Source organism: Meriones unguiculatus, chromosome 11, assembly GCF_030254825.1.
Source record: "Meriones unguiculatus strain TT.TT164.6M chromosome 11, Bangor_MerUng_6.1, whole genome shotgun sequence".
In the NCBI taxonomy this organism is placed as follows: domain Eukaryota; kingdom Metazoa; phylum Chordata; class Mammalia; order Rodentia; family Muridae; genus Meriones; species Meriones unguiculatus.
The window spans coordinates 97,788,107-97,805,866 of record NC_083359.1 but is presented as its reverse complement, the minus strand read 5'-3'; the positions used below and the strand labels follow the sequence as shown (position 1 = coordinate 97,805,866).

Genomic DNA, 17,760 nt, shown 5'->3' with positions numbered 1-17,760 from the left:
TGCAAATCAAAACGACCCTGAGATTTCACCTTACACCCATCAGAATGGCTAAGATAAAAAACTCAAGTGACAACACATGCTGAAGAGGATGTGAAGAAAGAGGAACCTTCCTCCATTGCTAGTGGGAATGTAAACTTTTACAACCACTTTGGAAATCAATCTGACGTTTTCTCAGACAATTAGGAATAGCCCTTCCTCAAGATCCAGCTATACCACTCCTAGGCATATATCCAAAATATGCTCAAGTACACAACAAAGAAATTTGTTCAACCGTGTTTGTAGCAGCTTTATTCATGATAGTCAGAAGCTGGAAACAATCCAGATGTCCCTCAACCGAGAAATGGATACAGAAATTGTGGTACATTTACACAATGGAATACTACGCAGCAATTAAAAACAAGGAAAATCATGAAATTTGCAGGCAAATGGTGGGAACTAGAAAAAATCATCCTGAGTGAGGTATCCCAGAAATAGAAAGACACACATGGTATATATCCACTTATAAGCGGATACTAGACATATAATATAGGATAAACCTACAAAAATCTGTACATCTAAAGAAGCTGAGTTAGAAGGAGGACCCTGGGTAAGATGCTCAATCCTCACTCAGAAAGGCAAATAGGATGGACGTTGGAAGAAGAAGAAAACAGGAAACAGGACAGGACCCTATCACAGAGGGCCTCTGAAAGACTACCCAGCAGTGTGTCAAAGAAGATACTGAGACTCATAAACTTTGGGCAGAGTGCAGGGAATATAAAAGAAGGGGGAGATAGTAAGATCTGGAGAGGACAGGAGCTCCACAAGGAGAGCAACAGAACCAAAATATCTGGGCACAGGGGTCTTTTCTGAGACTGATACTCCAACCAAGGACCATTCATGGATATAACCTAGAACTCCTGCTCAGATGTAGCCCATGGCAGCTTAGTATCCAAGTGGGTTCCCTAGTAAGGGGAACAGGGACTGTCTCTGAAATGAACTCAGTGGCTAGCTCTTTGATCGCCTCTCCCTGATGAGAGAGCAGCCTTGCCAGGCCACAGAGGAGGACAATGCAGCCAGTTCTGATGAGACCTGATAAGGTAGGGTCAAATGGAAGGGGAGGAGGACCTCCCCTATCCGTGGACTTGGAGAGGGGCATAGGAGGAGATAAGGGAGGGAAGGTGGGATTGGGAGGGGATGAGGGAGGGGCTACAGCTGAGATACAAAGTGAATAAACTGTAATTAATGTAACTTAAAAAAATGAAGTGTTGGGGGTTGGTCTGATGCAGGTTAATAGCCCTCAAGATCTGGGTACATCTATCCGTGTTGTGTAAACCTACCTGATTGGCTATTTACATGGCCTATACCTGGGCAGGGCAGAATGGGATAGGCACGGCTAAAATTCCTAGGCTTGGAGAGGATAGAGAGAATCACGGGAGACAGACAGACAGGAAGAGAGGAAGGAGGAGGATGTCACAATGGGTTAGTGCGGAGAAAAAAAAAAAGCCACGAGGGCTGAGAGAAAGGACTCCAATGATGGTGTGAAAAGCAATACAAGCAAGTACTATGGGCTTATAGATGAATGTGGTCCACTTGAGGAGGATTGAGGTGGAGGGCATTGGATGGGGGCCGGCAGATGGATGGTGAGGAAACTGAGACATTTAAGTGACATATCTGCCCTGCCTGGGGTAAATAAGGCAACTATAAACCAAACAGGTGTCTGTATCTTGTTATTTGTGATACTGAGTTAAATAATACCGATGTGATAATCTTAGAGCAATAATAATAAACAATATATATAGCTCATTTTCATAAGTTATTTACTACAACAATGAAGGGGGGTGGCTGACCTTAAGATTGAGTAAGTGTTTATGATTGCCTACACAATAGCTTCCCCTTCTAACGTGAAAGTGGAAAGAAAGTAAAACCGCACTGCCAATTGACTGTGGATTATTTTGTTGATGGCATCTCTTTGGCAGTGAGAGTGGCTCCACAGACTCATATATTAAATGTCTGGTCCCTCCGTGGTGAAACTGTTTAAGGTGTGGCCTGGTTAGAAGAGGTGTGTCACTGGGAGGGTGCTTTGACATTTTAAAAGTCCAGGCCAGGCCCAACCTCTTGATCTCTGCCTCCAACTTGTGGATCAGATATAAGCTCTCAGCTACTGCTCCATCACCATGCCTGCCTGCCTGCTGCCAGGCTCCCTACCATGATGGCCATGAACTCACCCTCTGAACCTGTAAGCAAGCCCCAGTGAAATGCTTTCTTCTATAAGCCTTGGTCATGGTGTCTCCTCACAGCAACAGAACAGGTAAACAGGTTGGACAGGTAAACAGCAATAGGACAAGTTGTAAACAGGCATCTTTGAAATAAAGTTTTATTTATGTTAGCATTTGTGTTAAGAGATAGCAGCTGGTCAGGGTGGTGCATGCCTGCAATCCCAGCACTCAGGAGGCAGAGGCAAGCAGATCTCCATGAGTTCCAGACCAGCCGAGTCTACAAAGTGAGTCCTGGGCAGCCAAGGCTATACAGAAAAACCCTGTCTCAAACAAGCAAAGAAAAACAAAACAAAACAACAACAAAAAGAGATAGTAAACACTGCAAGGAAAACTAAAAGAATTGTCTTGTGGTACAGAGAGCCCTAAGGGTGAACCCTAACACACTGTGCCCTGGCTGCATCACTTTGCTTTGGTTTTATTTGCTTGCCTGTTTGTTCGGCAGTGATACTACTATCCAGAGCATCTGTAGTGTTCTGGGAACTAGCGTTTCCCATGGATGGCCTTGCTTCACCATCACAATAGTCTTAGGAGGCATTTCTCATATTAAGGTGACTCCTAAGTTAAAGATGAGAAAACCATGAGTGAGAACACAAAGTGACTTCTTTAAGAAAAGCGTCTCTATTTATCCTTCAGCCCCCAGAGCCTCTCCTGAAATTCTGCTCAAAATTGCACAATGGGATTTTCTTTTCCTTGCTGCTGTTTCAAGCCTAGGGACTTAGCTTGCTCTCCTCTCCAAGAGGGGCCGTTATTCATCCCCCAGGGTAAGGAGAGCTGCTCTGAAGGGACTAGGTATCCCAGCCGTCCTGCTTCCACACTCTTCGATGCCCTCATCTACAGCTAAACATCCGTTTTCAACATCTGAAGGCATTGAAACTGGTGGTCTATAAGGAAGGAGCTTGTGTGATAAGACTCCAAATGTAATCAAAGTTCTGGAATTTTAGAACAATTTCCCAGGCATGGCTCCTGACTCAGAACATTCTTGCCTCTCGGAGATGGTAATAAGGTGTCCTTGGCACATACAGCTCTTCACCCTGCTATCTCGGGCTCGCCAGCACCATGATTAATTTTTCCACCCTAGGTTTGTGAAATAAATAACGGTAGCGCATGAGACTCTTGAAGGACAAAGGGACACTGGAATGGAAGTTTTGGTTTCTTTGTAAACTCAGTTACATTATGTAAATATGTTTTTGTTTTAATCCCAAGTGTGGGATTTTAGTTGGGCTATAGTTTGGCCACACTGTTAATTGTCACCGGAGGAGCATGATCTTTGCCAGCCGGTAGCAGCCTTCCATGGGCCACATGGAGAGGGACGTGGCCTAGGACTCTGAGAGTATAAATGTGAGAGTGAGCAAGAGAAGGAGTGGCATTTGGGGTGGTGTTTGGTGTTGGCAGTTTGGAGGGACCAGAGACCAGAGACAGTGTAGTGTTTTGGAGCAGACAGAGAGAAACACTTTGGGGTGCAGCGGCATGGAGGAGCCTGCTAGCTGTGTCTGTGGTTGACAGAGATTGGCACAGAGCCCTAAAAGAACCCCTTGACCCTAAAGTAAAGGGGTCTGGGCTCCCTTGACCCACTAACCTTTTTTCTCTTGCTTAAGATTGGTGGAAGGGAGGTAGAGGCCTAGACACCCCAAATAAAGTAGAGTTTTTAAAAAGACGGCTCCAGGTTGCTTTCTGTTACAGGAAGCTATTTTAGATAAAGAAAAAATACAGGCATATACTGTATAATGACAGAGCCGATGTATTGTGGCTTATAAGATTATAGTGGCGTTTGCTATGGTTAAGAAATGAGGTGCCCCCCAAAGGCATATGTGTATGAGGTTTGGTCACAGCAGTAAGCAGTCTAACTAATAGAGAGGTGAAAATTTGTTGTCACCTAGTAATGAGTAGCATAATACAATTCACCAAAATACAACGTTTCACCTGCCCTGCCAGCAGGGCGAAGGTATCACAATACAATTATGTATAGTACATAATACTTGATGATAACATCACTAGTTTGTATACTTACTGCTATTTTACCGTGTACTCCAACTTCATAAATATGTTTACTGTGAAACAGTGTGGGTTAAGCGGTGTTTGGAGTGAGGACTGTCCTTACAGTTGTTCCCCAGGTGGTGGCGTTGTTTGGGGGAGGTTAGGAACCTTTAGCAGTTTATAGCAGTTTGGGAGTTTATAGCCTGGCGTCACTTCCTCTTAGCTCTAGCTCCTGTGCGAGCCTGGGAACAAGCTCAGCCACCTCGCAGCTCTGTCTAGTCTTGTTCATTACTATGCCCTTCGCGTCATTATGTGCTCTATCCCCCTGGAACTGTAAGCTAAAACAAAGTCTTTCTTCCTGGAGTTGGGCTTTCGGTCCTGGTGTTTGTCCCAACAGAAAAGTGTGGAGTATTCCACCCCACATACACTCAGTTTTTTATTTGCTATGTATAATAAACAGACAGGTACTAAAAAAGAATTTCTGCCAAACATCGTGGCACTCACCTGTTATCTCAGGTGGCGGATGGGGGCCAATGTGGTATGTATAAAGGGCAGGACGATCGTAAATTAATAAATTGTTTTTTTGAGACAAGGTCTCACTGTGTAGCCCAGGCTGCCTTGGAACTCAACATGTTGACCAATCAGAGATCCGCCTGCCTCTGCCTTCAGAGTGCTGGGACTAAAAGCGTGCACCACCACACCGGCAGGATCTTAGCTTACATACTCTTTTTTTTTTTTTTTTAAGACTTGAGTAGAAAAATGACTTAATGCTGTACTTTTCCTTGGCTGTGTAAGCCCAACTGTGATTATGGTTACTTAGTAATAGGACTCAGTTGAGGCTAACATCCTGCGATTTAGAAGCTAATGTTTCCATAAATAGAAGAACTTTCCTAAATGATTTTAAACACCTACTCAGAATGGAGGGTCACAAACATCTTCTTTTAAATGATTCTTTTTTCTTTAAAAAAAAAAAACCAATAAAACTGTAAACTGTTTTCCTTTGTGTTCCTTTTGTTTTTGTTTTGTTTCTTTTGGTTTTTCAAGACAAGGTTTCTCTGTGTACCTGTGGCTGTCCTTGAAACCACGGAGATCTGCCTGCCTCTGCTTCCCCGGGTGCTGGGATTGCAGGTGTGCCACTGTGCGCTGGCTGCAATTAGTGTTCTTAACCACTGAGCCATCTCTCCAGCCCACGTTCCTTAATTTTACTTATTATGTATACAGTATTCTGTTTGCAGGCCAGAAGAGAGAGAGGGGCCAGATCTCATTAGAGATGGTTGTGAGCTGCCATGTGGTTGCTGGGAATTGAACTCAGGACCTCTGGAAGTGCAACCAGAGCTCTTAACCTCTGAGGGGTCTCTCTAGCCATGTTCCTTAATTTTAAACAGATGATTTCTTTATGGATGAACCATATATCATGCTGTTCAAGACACTCTTAAGACAGCTCTTACATTTTCCCTGAGACAAAGTTTTGCCGTTTGGCTATACTAAGCTTGCTGTATAGATGAGGGTGGCCTCAAACGTGCAGCACTCTCCCTGCCTTAGCCTCCCCGAACCCTGAATTTAATCTCATTTCTGCTGCCAATATAAAATACCAACCAAAGCAACTTTAAGGGAGAAAAGGTTTATTCTGCTTACAATGGCTGCAGTCTAACGCCAAGGGCAAGTCAAGGTTACAGGAACCAGAGAGCAGCAAGTCATACCCACAGTCAAGAACAGAAAGAAGAAATGCACACCTCTTCAGGGCCAATCCTAGGGAATGGTTCAGCCCACAATGGGTGGGTCTTCCTAGCTCAATTAAACAATCAAGTAACACACACAGACACCACCACAGGTGGTTTAGACCGACCTGAAGTAAGACTCTCATGTCAAGTTGATAAAACTCACCTTCCTGGGGCTCAGCCACCGTCGGGCTCATTAAGAGCACTGACTGTTCTTCCAGAGGACCTAGGTTCAATTCACACCTCCATGGGGGCTCACAACTATCTGCACCTCCAGTGCCAGGGGCTCTGATGCCCTCTCCTGGCCTCTGCCAACACCAGACACACACATGCTACACAGACATACACACAGGTAAACCACCCTACACATGAAATAAAACTTAAAAAAAATACATATGGAAATCAAGACACCCAGTGGCCTACCCATTCAGCTCTCTGGAGGAGTGAACCAAAAGAACATCACTTAAGCAACTGTTTCTATGGTGTAAGATGCTGACATCCAAGACACAGTCATTACTTTCCTTGCCACTGTAACAAAATAGCTTTTGGATACTTCCTTAAGGAGGAAAGATTTGTATTGTTTCAAGGGGTTTCCCAGGCTCTGATGGCGTTGAAGTCATAGAGCAGAGAAAAATCCACATCACTCCTGGGGCCAGGAGGCAGAGAAGGAATACTTGCCCTCGACTGATTCTCCTTTCCGCCTGCCTCAAGTATTCAACAATACATACGCCTGTCTTACTTTCACGAAGCTGTTAAGACCTGATATTCAGGGTCCTGTGCGTTCAGTCCATAAATAGCATACAGTTAGGACCTTGGCCACTCACAGCTTCTCTGGTTAGTCCCTGACACCATTCTAGAAAACTATGCCAAGAAGTGAGGTCCCTCCTCCAGAAACCCAGTTTGTCTTGACCGAACACAGGCACCTTGACTCCAAACTTTACACGATTAGCTGCTCCACTCTCCTGTGTTTGTATGTCCAATTTTCTTGATTTCCACGGTATTTTACAAGTATAGGCCTCTTTCAGATTCTTTTTTAGAAGGAAATAATGCTCATCAATTTGTTAATCAGTTTTGCCCTAGTCTTTATGTAAGTATTTTTTTTTTCTTTTTAAATATGGAATGCTTCGTGGATTTGCTTGTCAGCCTTGCAGAGGGCCAGGCTAATCTTCTCTGTATTATTCTAATTTTAGAATATGTGCAATCTAAGAGAGCACTCTAAGGGTTTTTTTTTAATTATTCTTTTTATGGAACCCAACGAATTTACTCTTCATCTGCCTCTATCTGTATTTTTATGGGAGATTTTTTATTTTATTTTATTTTAGACAGGTCTCACTGTGGAGCCCTGGCTGTCCTGGAACTTAGTATGTAGATCAGGCTGGCCTCCAGGTCAAAGAGATCTGCTTGCCACTATGCTTCGCTCAGAACAATCTTTTCATATTGCTTTTACTTTAAGTTAAATACATACCCATGTAGTATATTCTGTCTCTCTGTCTCTCTGTGCGAGTGTGCACGTGTGTGTGTGTGTGTGTGTGTGTGTGTGTGTTTTAAGATAAGATCTCGCTCTGTAGCCCAAATTGACTTTGAATTCACAGCAATTCTCCCTCAACATCCCACGTGCTGGGATTTGACAGCATGTGCCACCATACCTGGCTTTGCCATTGTCATTTTGATAGCCATAGAATAAGATTTTGTGGTCTAAGGGTATATATACATTTGATGGCTTTCTTATTAAATCATTGTGCCCAGAGCTGAAGTGCCTAGAAACTGAGAGAAAAAGAACCAAGTGCTCCAAACAACATTTTAAAAGGAAGAACTTGAGCTCCAGCTTTTGTTTGTTTGGCTGGTCGATTTACTGTTGTTGTAGCCCTGGCTGTCCTGGAACTCATTATGTGGATCAGGCTGGTCTCTCATTCACAGGGATCTGCCTGGCCCTGCCTCACAGGTGTTGGGGTTAAAGGGTGGCAATTTCTGGGAGCCAGCTGAGGTTCTAGGGAGTGAGTACCTGGCTGCCTTGACAACTCTCAGGGTTTCAAATGACGGAACCCAGCTCTCCTACCACAGGAACTGACAGAGCATAAAGCAAATAGTTACCCTTTTCTTTTAGATGCTTAACAACCCAGCCGTACGGGCATCTGCACCTCAAATGCTTTAAACGTTAATTATTCCTGTTGGCTGTGGTGGCACATCAACAATCCTAGCACTTGGGAGGCAGAGGCAAGAGCATTGCCGTGAGTTTGAAACCAGCCTGGTCTACATATCAAGTTCTGGACAAACGGTGCTCCAAAGTCATACTTAGTCTTTTTTTTATCTTTTTTAATTACATAAATAAATAAATCTATTCTCCTTCACCCAAAGATTTTTTTCAAGGACCTGAATATTGCTGTGTCGCATCTGTGTCAGTATCAGCCCTCCACATTAAGAGCTTTGTACATGTTATTGCAGATAAACAGTAATTTATTATTTTAGTCTGTTAATTTGCATGTGTATGCATATGTATGTTCTTTCTGCTGTGGAAAACAGGAAGACTGAAGCTGACCTGGATATGGGTTAATTTCATGCAAACGCCCAGTCAGTTCGCTCAGGCTCTTTCTCGATGGCAGCCACCATTACCGCTTCCCATGACTTGCTATAGGAGGTTGAGTTTCTGGTCTTGCTGAGCTTAAAATCTATTTTTAACTTGGCCAACTGACTTACTAGGGAGCTATGTGAGTGCTTCTATTTTTAAATAAATAATAATTGTCCCTGAAACCCACTGACAGAAAAGTTTATCCCGTGTTTCAGAGTATGTCTGTGTGTTTGTTTCTGAGGCAGGGTCCTTGAACTTGCTATATAGCTAAGGATAACTTGGACTTCTGATCCTCACAACTCCATCCTCCCCAAGCTAGGGATTTACTACCACACCCCATTTTGTAAGCTAATGGTTATAAAAAATAAAATAAATAAACACTAGGCAGACATGTCAGCTCATGCCTTTAACTCCGGCACTAAGGAGACAGGGGTAAGTGGAACTCTGACTTCTGGGCTGGCCTGGTCTGAGTCAGGCCAGACAGGACATCGTAGTAAAAGCCTCTCAAAAACAAAGAAATAATATTTACTGAACTGCATGACTGGACCATGTACTTACATAAGTTTTCTCAGTTAATCCCACACGCGATTCTGTGTCGGTGTAGACTTCCCATCTTACCATCCACACTAAAACCTTGCAAAAAAAATTAATGACACAGTGGGCATGCATGGCAATCAGTCCTGAGTTCAAGACCTGTCCTTACCACCTGTGGGCAGGTCACCTAACCTCCCTGACTCTCAGCTTTTTCACCTGTGAAACAAGGTCGATACTTCCGTGCAGGCTGTAACGTGTGCCGGGTTTCTGGGATGTCAGGCACTTCTTCAGAGTCCGGTGCAAGCAGCCACGCAATGAAAGCAACTACTGGGTGAGATGACGCAGCAGGTAACAGTGCTCGAAGCCGAGCCTCACGGCCTGAGTTCAATCCCAACCCCTGTCCCACGCAAGGTGACTGGAAAGAAGTGACACCTGAAAGTTTTCCTCTGACCTCCACATGTGGGGGCCTCCTCCCCATAAATAAATAACTTGTTTTTGTTTTTTGAGACAAAGCCTCACTAGGTGGTCTCCTCTGCCCAGCCTAGAACTTACTATGACCAGACTGGCCTCCGACTCACAGAGATCCACCTGCCTCTGTCTCTTGAGTACTGGAACAAAAGGTATGTGCCACCAAGCCTTACCCAAGTATTTATTTTTGAGATGAGGTCATTGTAATTAGCCCACCACAGTCCAGCAAATGTAATTTTTAAAAAAAGGGATTTTGGGGGCTGGTGGGATGGGTTGGTGGTAAAGAACAGTTGTTGCTTTTTGTTGTTGTTTTTCAAGACAGGGTTTCTCTGTGTAGCCTTGACTGTCCTGGAACTCACTTTGTCGACCAGGCTGTCCTTGAACCCACCTGCCTCTGCCTCCCAGAGCGCTAGGATTAGAGGTGTGAGCCACAGCACCGGGTTCACTTGTTGCCTTTGCAGAGGGCCTGAATTAAGTTTCCAGCACCTGCATGGCGACTCACAACCGTCTGTAACGACAGTACCGGGGGATCTGACGCCCTCCTCTGGCTTCTGCAGGCACAGACAGGGGATGGTGGCACATGAGTTTAATTCCAGCCCTTGAGATGCAGCACCAGGCAGATTTCTGTGAGTATGGGGCCAGCCTGGTCTGCAGAAAAAGTTCCAGACCAGCCAGACCCTGAAGGAAAGAAAAAAAAAGAAAAAGAAAATAAATTACTGGCTTTTGTTGTTGTTATTCTTGGTTGTTGTTTGTTTATTTGTTTGTTTTCACATCCTGGGAAGTTTTTTCAAAGACTTTGGGAAACTCACGATTGATATAGGGTCTCTTCAGTTGAACTCCAACTGGGCAATTTCAGCTTGAGTGGTGGGAGGTTGCTGCAAGAACCCCATGTGGCATCTGAACAACTGTCTGTTCTTCTGGTGGGTCCCGCTGCCCCAGAGGGCCCTCCGACAGCTGCTAGAGTATCCTGAGTGAAGTCTGGCAGTCATCGCACGGGACAGGCGTGGCTTCTCCTGCTGCTCTGGACACAGCCTATGAAGCAGCAGCCCAGAGCTGTAAGGAAATCCCTCCTGGCTCCATCTGTCTGTGTCTGGTTAACCCAAGAGGAATGACATCTAGCCTGCCATACTGTGTGGGAGACTGGCTGGCTTCTTTCTGCATTTAGGGCCCAGAGCTCTGCCAGGAGCCTTTACCTGGTGACTCCAGAGTTTATCCCTGAGTACCCACATAGAAAGCCAATTCAGCTCACCTCCTTCATGCTCAGTCAGCCCCATTCTCTCCTGTTTGCTGTTCGACAGCCATATTAGATGTTGGTAGAGCTTCTTCCATTTCAAGGCAGACATAAAGAACTTTTCACTGCTTGGGCTGGTTAGAAAGGAGGCCAAAAGCCTTATGTCTACTGAGGACTACTTTATGTTAGAAACTTCCCAAGAGAGTCTGTGCTGCAACAGGTAGAGAGAAGTTTCAGCCCCTCCCACTCTGTTTGCTTCCCAGAAAACATTGTCCCGTAGTCTAGAAGCGAACGGAATGCCAGGCATGGCTGTGCCTCCCTGTAATCCCAGAACTAGGGTGCAGAGACAAGTGAGTCCTGGGGGCCTGCTGGCCACACAGCCTAGCCTGAGGTGAGCTTCCGGTTCAGTAAGAAATCAAGTATTAAAGAAAGAAGGCAGCGGGCGGTGCATGCCTTTCATCCCAGCACTCAGGAGGCAGAGGCAGGGGGATCTCTGAGTTTGAGGCCAGCCTGGTCTACAGAGTGAGTTCCAGGACAGCCAGAGTTACACTTAGAAACCCTGTCTCAAAACAAAACAAAACAAAAAAGCAGAGAGGGATAAGGAAGACTCCTGACACCCTCTTCTGGCCCCCATACATATTTGCTGGGGTGCACATACCTGTATCCCATCCCAACTCACAAACCATAAAACAAATAGGTTTATATGAAGTGTTTCTCTTTCGATTCTCCAAACACTTGAAAATGTATGCATCAACTCCCGTTGGATGCTGGCATAATACCTGCCTTTACTATTCAGCACAGTTAAATAAGAAGTATTTGCAGACTGTAGTTCAGATCTCTGGGTCTGGTCCTTGAAGACGCGAATGGGCTTTCTCAAGCGGTTACCATGTTGAGTGTCTCTCCTCGCAGCAAGGATTTGGGCTTTCAGTTTTTACTTCTGGTTCCAGAGACAGAACTTGGACCTCTTACCTGCCAGGCAAATGCTCCACCACTGGGCTAACCCAGCTTAGGCCTCCATCCGCTGACGTTTTATAAATCGCCTCACACACGTCTCTGGTCATAGCGAATGCTCCACGGCAGTTGCTGGGGCAGCAAAAATCGCAGCAGTGTTGTCTAGCATGCCCAAACTGGAAACACTTCCCAAGTTAAGTGTTTGTATGAAATTTTACAAAATGGAGAAGTTTCAATTTTCAGTATAAACTAAGTGAGCTAAACAATATTTGTAGATAGCTGGTATCTTATATTGCTTTGCTGGCAGAGGCAAGAAGATCAGAAGTTCAAGGTCCTTTTTAGCTTTGTAGCAACGTTGAGGTCAGCTGAGGCTACAGGAGGTCCTGTCTCAGAAGAAAACTAACAAACAGACAAGGGACCGAAAGTGGCTCAGTGATGGAACACTTACCTAGCAGCATTCCTGGGGCCCCAGGTTCAGTCCTCAGTACTGAAGAAGTGAAAGAGAAAAAGTCAGAGACCTTAAGCATCTGGGGCAGTGAGACGGCTCGGTAGGCAAAGGCATATGCCCTGCAAACCTCACGACCTGACTTTGACCCTGGAACCCACATAAAGGTGGAAGAAGAGGAAAATGTATCCCACAAAGTTGTGTGGCGCTCACGCCCACACACATCTCATGCACACATACATACAATGATGAGAAATACTTTTTAAAAACAAACAAGAAAGTTCTTGTTTGGGGTTGGGTATGGTGTGTTAGGTTTATACCAGTACCTCTCAGGAGACAGAGGCAGGGACTAAACAAGTTAAAGGTCCGTCTGGGTTATATAGTGAGACCTTGACTCCAAAGGAAAAACGAAAACAAAAAACGACCTTCCTCTGCCTGGTTGGTGCACCCATTCATCCCAGCACTCAGAGGCAGAGGCAAGTGGATGCCTGTGAGCCATGGTCTACATGGTGAGACCCTGTAGTGGAAGTTTTGGTTTCTTTAAAAACTCAGTTACGTAAGCAGGTTTTTGTTCTCATCCCAAGTGTGTGATATGGAACTGCCTTAGTTTGTCCACAGCTGACAATTGCCTCCTGTGGCAAGGAGAGGGGCCTGGTCTTTGCCGGCTGCAGTTAGTATGATAGCCCAGAGAGAGAAGGCACATTGGCCTAAAGAAGATGGACTGACAGAATTTGATAACACTTTGAAGAAAGAAGACTGCTTGCTTCATTTGCTGGTTTGGTGGTTACCTGGACCGCTGGGTATCCTGATGACTGAGATTGGTATTGCCCCAAAAAGAATCCGACAACCCTACCCAGCCAGAGGAAGTAAAGAGGTCTACATCCCCTTTCCCTTCTGTCTTTCTCTCCTACCTAGGGTTTGGGAGTTGAAAGGGAGGTAGAAGCTTTATTAACCCCAAATCAAGTAGGGTTTAAAAATAGCTCCAACAAGACCCTGTCTCCACCAAAAAAATTAATAAATAAATAAATTAATTAATTTTAAAATAAAATAAAAAGGAGTAAAAAAAAAAACACAGAGTATCTTTCTCTTTGTTTTATAATTTTCTTACAGTCAACTAATTATTTTATATTTCCTTGCCTGGGGAGTTTTTTTTTTTAAGATTTATTTATTTTTATTTTTAAGTATGTGAGCTCATGTGTGTTTGGGTACCTTCAGAGGTCAAGGGTTTGTGACCCACCAAATGTGGGTGCTGGTAACTGAACTCAAGTCCTCTTCAAGAGCTAAGTACTTAGTCTTAGCCCCTGGGTGATCTTTTCAGAACCCCTACCCCAATATTACTAGTTAGCTGTATATGTCATACCTATCTTCAGCTTGCTTGTTTTCTAAGGGTTAAAAAGATTTTTACCCAGTGAAGTTTATGTTGTTGCAGTAAATGGGATCCATAAAGGTATTAGATTAAACACATTTCTGTATTTTGGAAGAGGGTAGTCCAGGCATGGTGGTTTCAGGATTTTAATCCCAATGCTCAGGAGGGTGAAATGTCTGTGACTTTGCTCAACAAAGTGATTCCTAGTACCAAAATTCAAAACCCACAAACTCACAAAAATTCAAAACTCACAAAATTCAAAAACACACAAAACTCAAATGAATCAGAGTCAACCAGCCCCACACATTCTCTTCTTTGATTTTTTTTAAATGTATTTATTTTAGAGGGTGAGGCCAGGGCTGGAGAGATGGCTCGGTGGTCAAGAGCACTGTCTGCTCTTCCAGAGGTCTTGAGTTCAATTCCCAGCAACCACATGGTGGCTCACAACCATCTGTAATGAGAGCTGATGCCCTCTTCTGGAGTGCAGGTGTACATGCAGATAGAGCACTCATATATGTAAAAATAAATAAATCTTTAAAAAGCAAGGGCTGGTGGCTACAAACACTTGCCACAGAGTTCCTATTGAGAGAATCGGTTCTGACCTTCTACCACATGGACCCAGGGATGGAACTCAGGTCAGGCTTGGCAGCAAACACCTTTCCCCACTGAGCCATCCCACTGGCCCCTCATACATTTCTAACCTGGTTTAGAGACAACTTTCCAGCTCCCTGCCTCAGCTCTTTGTCTCCTGAAACTGTAGTGAATAGGAAACCCTGAGTGCTTTTACACCACGTGACTTCTCTCAGACCATCCCCTCAACCCTACACGCCTCTCCCACGTATCAGACAATGGCTTCGTTTCCATCTGTGGCAGGCACAGCAATCCAGGGAGACAGGCTTCCTTGAAAAGTCACTGGAGAGGTTTTCTGTCTGTGGCTGAAACCTGTAGCCAGGCTCCTGGGTTCCGGCTCACCACCTACTTGCTCTGGGACCACAGGCGATTAATTTAACCTCCCGGACAGGATCCTTATCTTTAAAATGAGGATAATGACAGCAACTTATCTTCCAGGGTTATTTTTGAGATTTATGGCTCTTACATTGCTGGCAGACACACGGTACACATGTCACTGCACATGAAGCTTTTTTCTGTCAGCTGCTCCTTGTTGTTGGGACACGCCCACTGTGAAGCAACAAACAGCCCAGAGGGTCTGAGGTTAGGACTCAGCTCTTGACTCTGAAGTTTTGACGTAATGAGTTCCACCATAAGGCATTCTTATTCCACCTGCCAATACTCTAATCATACTCCTCAGAGGGACTCAGGTCAATAATCATTGCTGGGCCTGTAATCCCTGCTACTCAAGGGGCTGAGGCAGGAGGATATAAATTCAAGACCAGCCTGGGCTGGGTGACAGAGTGAGTTCTGCCCGGGTGATTGTGAGACACTGCTTCAAAATGAAAAGTAAAGGCTGGGGTATAGTTCAGTGGTAGAACCTTGCTGAGGCCTGGCTCTGGCTTCTATCCTTAACACTATTTTATAAAAGGTAGGGGGAGGTTCCCTTTACCATTTTTCCTCATCCTTATATGACTTTAGTTGATATTCAGTGTATGTACTTAATTGATTTAAGAGGCATCATTGGGCCTGGGGAGATAGCTCCATCAGTAAAGGGCTTTCTGAGCAAGTAAGAGATCCCACACACGGTGTATATACTCACTCATAAGTGGCTATTAGACAGATAATATAGGATAAACATACTAAAATCTGTATACCTAAAGAAGCTAAGCAAGAAGGAGGACCCTGGGTAAGATGCTCAATCCTCACTCAGAAAGGCAAATGGAATAGATATCAGAAGAGGGAGAAAACAGGGAACAGGACAGGAGCCTACTACAGAGGGACTCTGAAAGACTCCACCCAGCAAGGTATCAAAGCAGATGCTGAAACTTATAGCTAAACTTTGGGCAGAGTGCAGGGAATCTTATGAAAGAAGGGGGAGACAGAAAGACCTGGAGAGGACAGGAGTTTCACAAGGAGAGCAACAGAACCAAAAAATATGGGCCCAGGGGTCTTTCTGAGACTGATACTCCAATCAAGGACCATTCATGGAGATAACCTAGACTCTAGCTGCCCAGATGTAGCCCAAGGCAGCTCAGTCTTCAAGTGGGTTCCTGAGTAAGGGGAACAGGGACTGTCTCTGACATGAACTCAGTGGCCGGCTCTTTAATCACCTTCCACTGAGGTGGGAACAGTCTTACTAGGTCACAGAGGAAGACAATGCAGCCAGTCCTGAGGAGACCTGATAGGCTATGGTCAGACGGAAGGGGAGGAGGACCTCCCCTATCAGTGGACTGGGGAAGGGGCATGGGAGGAGCTGAGGGAGGGAGGGCAGGATTGGAAGGGGATGAGGGAGGGGCTACAGCTGAGATACAAAGTGAATAAAGTGTAATAAACTAAAAAATTTTTAAAAAGAGATCCCTGTCACTCACGTAAACCGCTAGGGTCCCAGCATTAGAAAAAAATGGAGATCCCTGGAGCTCACTGGCCAGTCAGTTTTGCCTAGTCAGTAAGGCACAGGTTCAGTGAGCGACCCCAACCTAAACAAATAGGGTGAAGAGCAACTCAGGAAGACACTCCATGCCAATCTCTCTCTATCTCCTTTTTTCTCTCCCATGCACACAAACACTACACACTCAGAGATATAAAATAATAGTCTCTCTCTCTCACACACACACACAGACTGTTATTTTATACTGCAGTAAGAGGGAAAGAACTGTCAGTGATAGCTGCGAGACACTGCAGGAGCCTCCACTTTTCAGAGCAATGGTCTGCATCTTAGGGTGGGTAAAGCGAGGCACTCCCTCCCTTTGCAGCGTGTGGGTAGCAGGCTGTGCCCACCTCTAATAAGCACATATTGTGCTGCATTCCGCTTGCCTTGTGACATGGCAGCTTTCCCCACTAGGCATATGTGACTACCGGGGAGAGCATGTATCTTGCTCACTTCATATTGAAGGGCCTACCAGGGCGCTGCGCCATAAGCTACGTGCCTAATAACTATTTGCTCACTGTAAATCGAGACCCCTGTGCTAAGTGTCAGACCCTGTGATTGAACCCCTAAGAATGGAAGACAGGTGATGGTGACGGGCTTTTTGTAATAACACAGATTCAGTGACCCCACAGCACAACCACACATACCTCTTCAAATCAGGCGGAGCAAGATGGACAGTGTCCCATCTCATCCTCAAGCTATGTCCATCCCACAGGAAACAGGAAAGTTGTCTTGCTGGAGGTCCTGGAAATAAGGATGCATCTTGTGGAGGTTTTCAGAGACATGGGGTCCTTTTGTCAGCAGGAAGAGACAGCATTCCTCAGGTACCTACTTAAGTTCAGGATAGTGAAGGAGGTATTCATCCTGCTCACTCCTCCATCCCGGAAGGCCTGAAGGATCTTACAGGTTAAGTAGGTGCCCAAAGTAGGTTTTAAATATTCCAAGAAACAGCCTCATGGGAATCCCAGATTCTATGAAAATTTTAACTGTATTTCCAGCTTAAACTGGGGTTTAAGCTGGGCGTTTTGGCTCACAATTTTAATCCCAAAACTCAGGAAGACAAAGGCAGGTGTATCTCTGTGAGTTCGAGGCCAGCCTGGTCTACAAAGTGAGTCAAGGATAGCCAAGGCTACACAGAGAAACCCTGTCTTGAAAAACAAACAAACAAACAAACAAAAAACCAAGAACCAAACAAACAAAAATATGGGGTCTCAAGGTTGTCCGGGTTGAACCTGAACTTTTGTTTGTTTGTTTGTTTTTACGAGACAAGGTTTCTCTGTCTTGGCTGTCCTGGACTCACTTTATAGACCAGGCTGGTCTTAAACTCACAGAGATCCACTTGCTTCTACCTCCCTGAGTGCTGGGATTATAGGAGTACACCACTGAACCGTCTTAAGATCTGAACTCTCAAAATTTTTAAAAAAAATAGTGTGTGTGTGTGTGTGTGTGTGTGTGTGTATGACGAGAGCTCACAAACATGCATGAGCAAATGTGTGCCTTCCTTCTACAATCAAACTCAGGTCTGTATGCTTTGGGCCAGCACCTTTATCTGCTGGTAAGATCTGTTATCACTGTTGACATCCATCTGTTCCCTGTTTCTAAAGATCCCTTTCATTAAACCTGATGGTTCATGCCTGTAATTCTATCTATTCCTGATGCTGAGGGGTTAAATTGTAAACTCGGTGGCTAGCCTAGCAAGTTTGGCTCTTCATT

At 44.9% G+C, this 17,760-nt stretch overlaps 1 non-coding gene across 1 annotated transcript; it reads right to left on the bottom strand.

Annotated features, from left to right (window-relative positions):
- Positions 1-7,055: 7,055 nt before the first annotated feature.
- On the bottom strand, positions 7,056-7,161 carry LOC132646664 (U6 spliceosomal RNA). Its single transcript, XR_009584912.1, has one exon. It is a non-coding gene; the product is annotated as a U6 spliceosomal RNA (small nuclear RNA).
- Between the last annotated feature and the right edge of the window lie 10,599 nt (positions 7,162-17,760).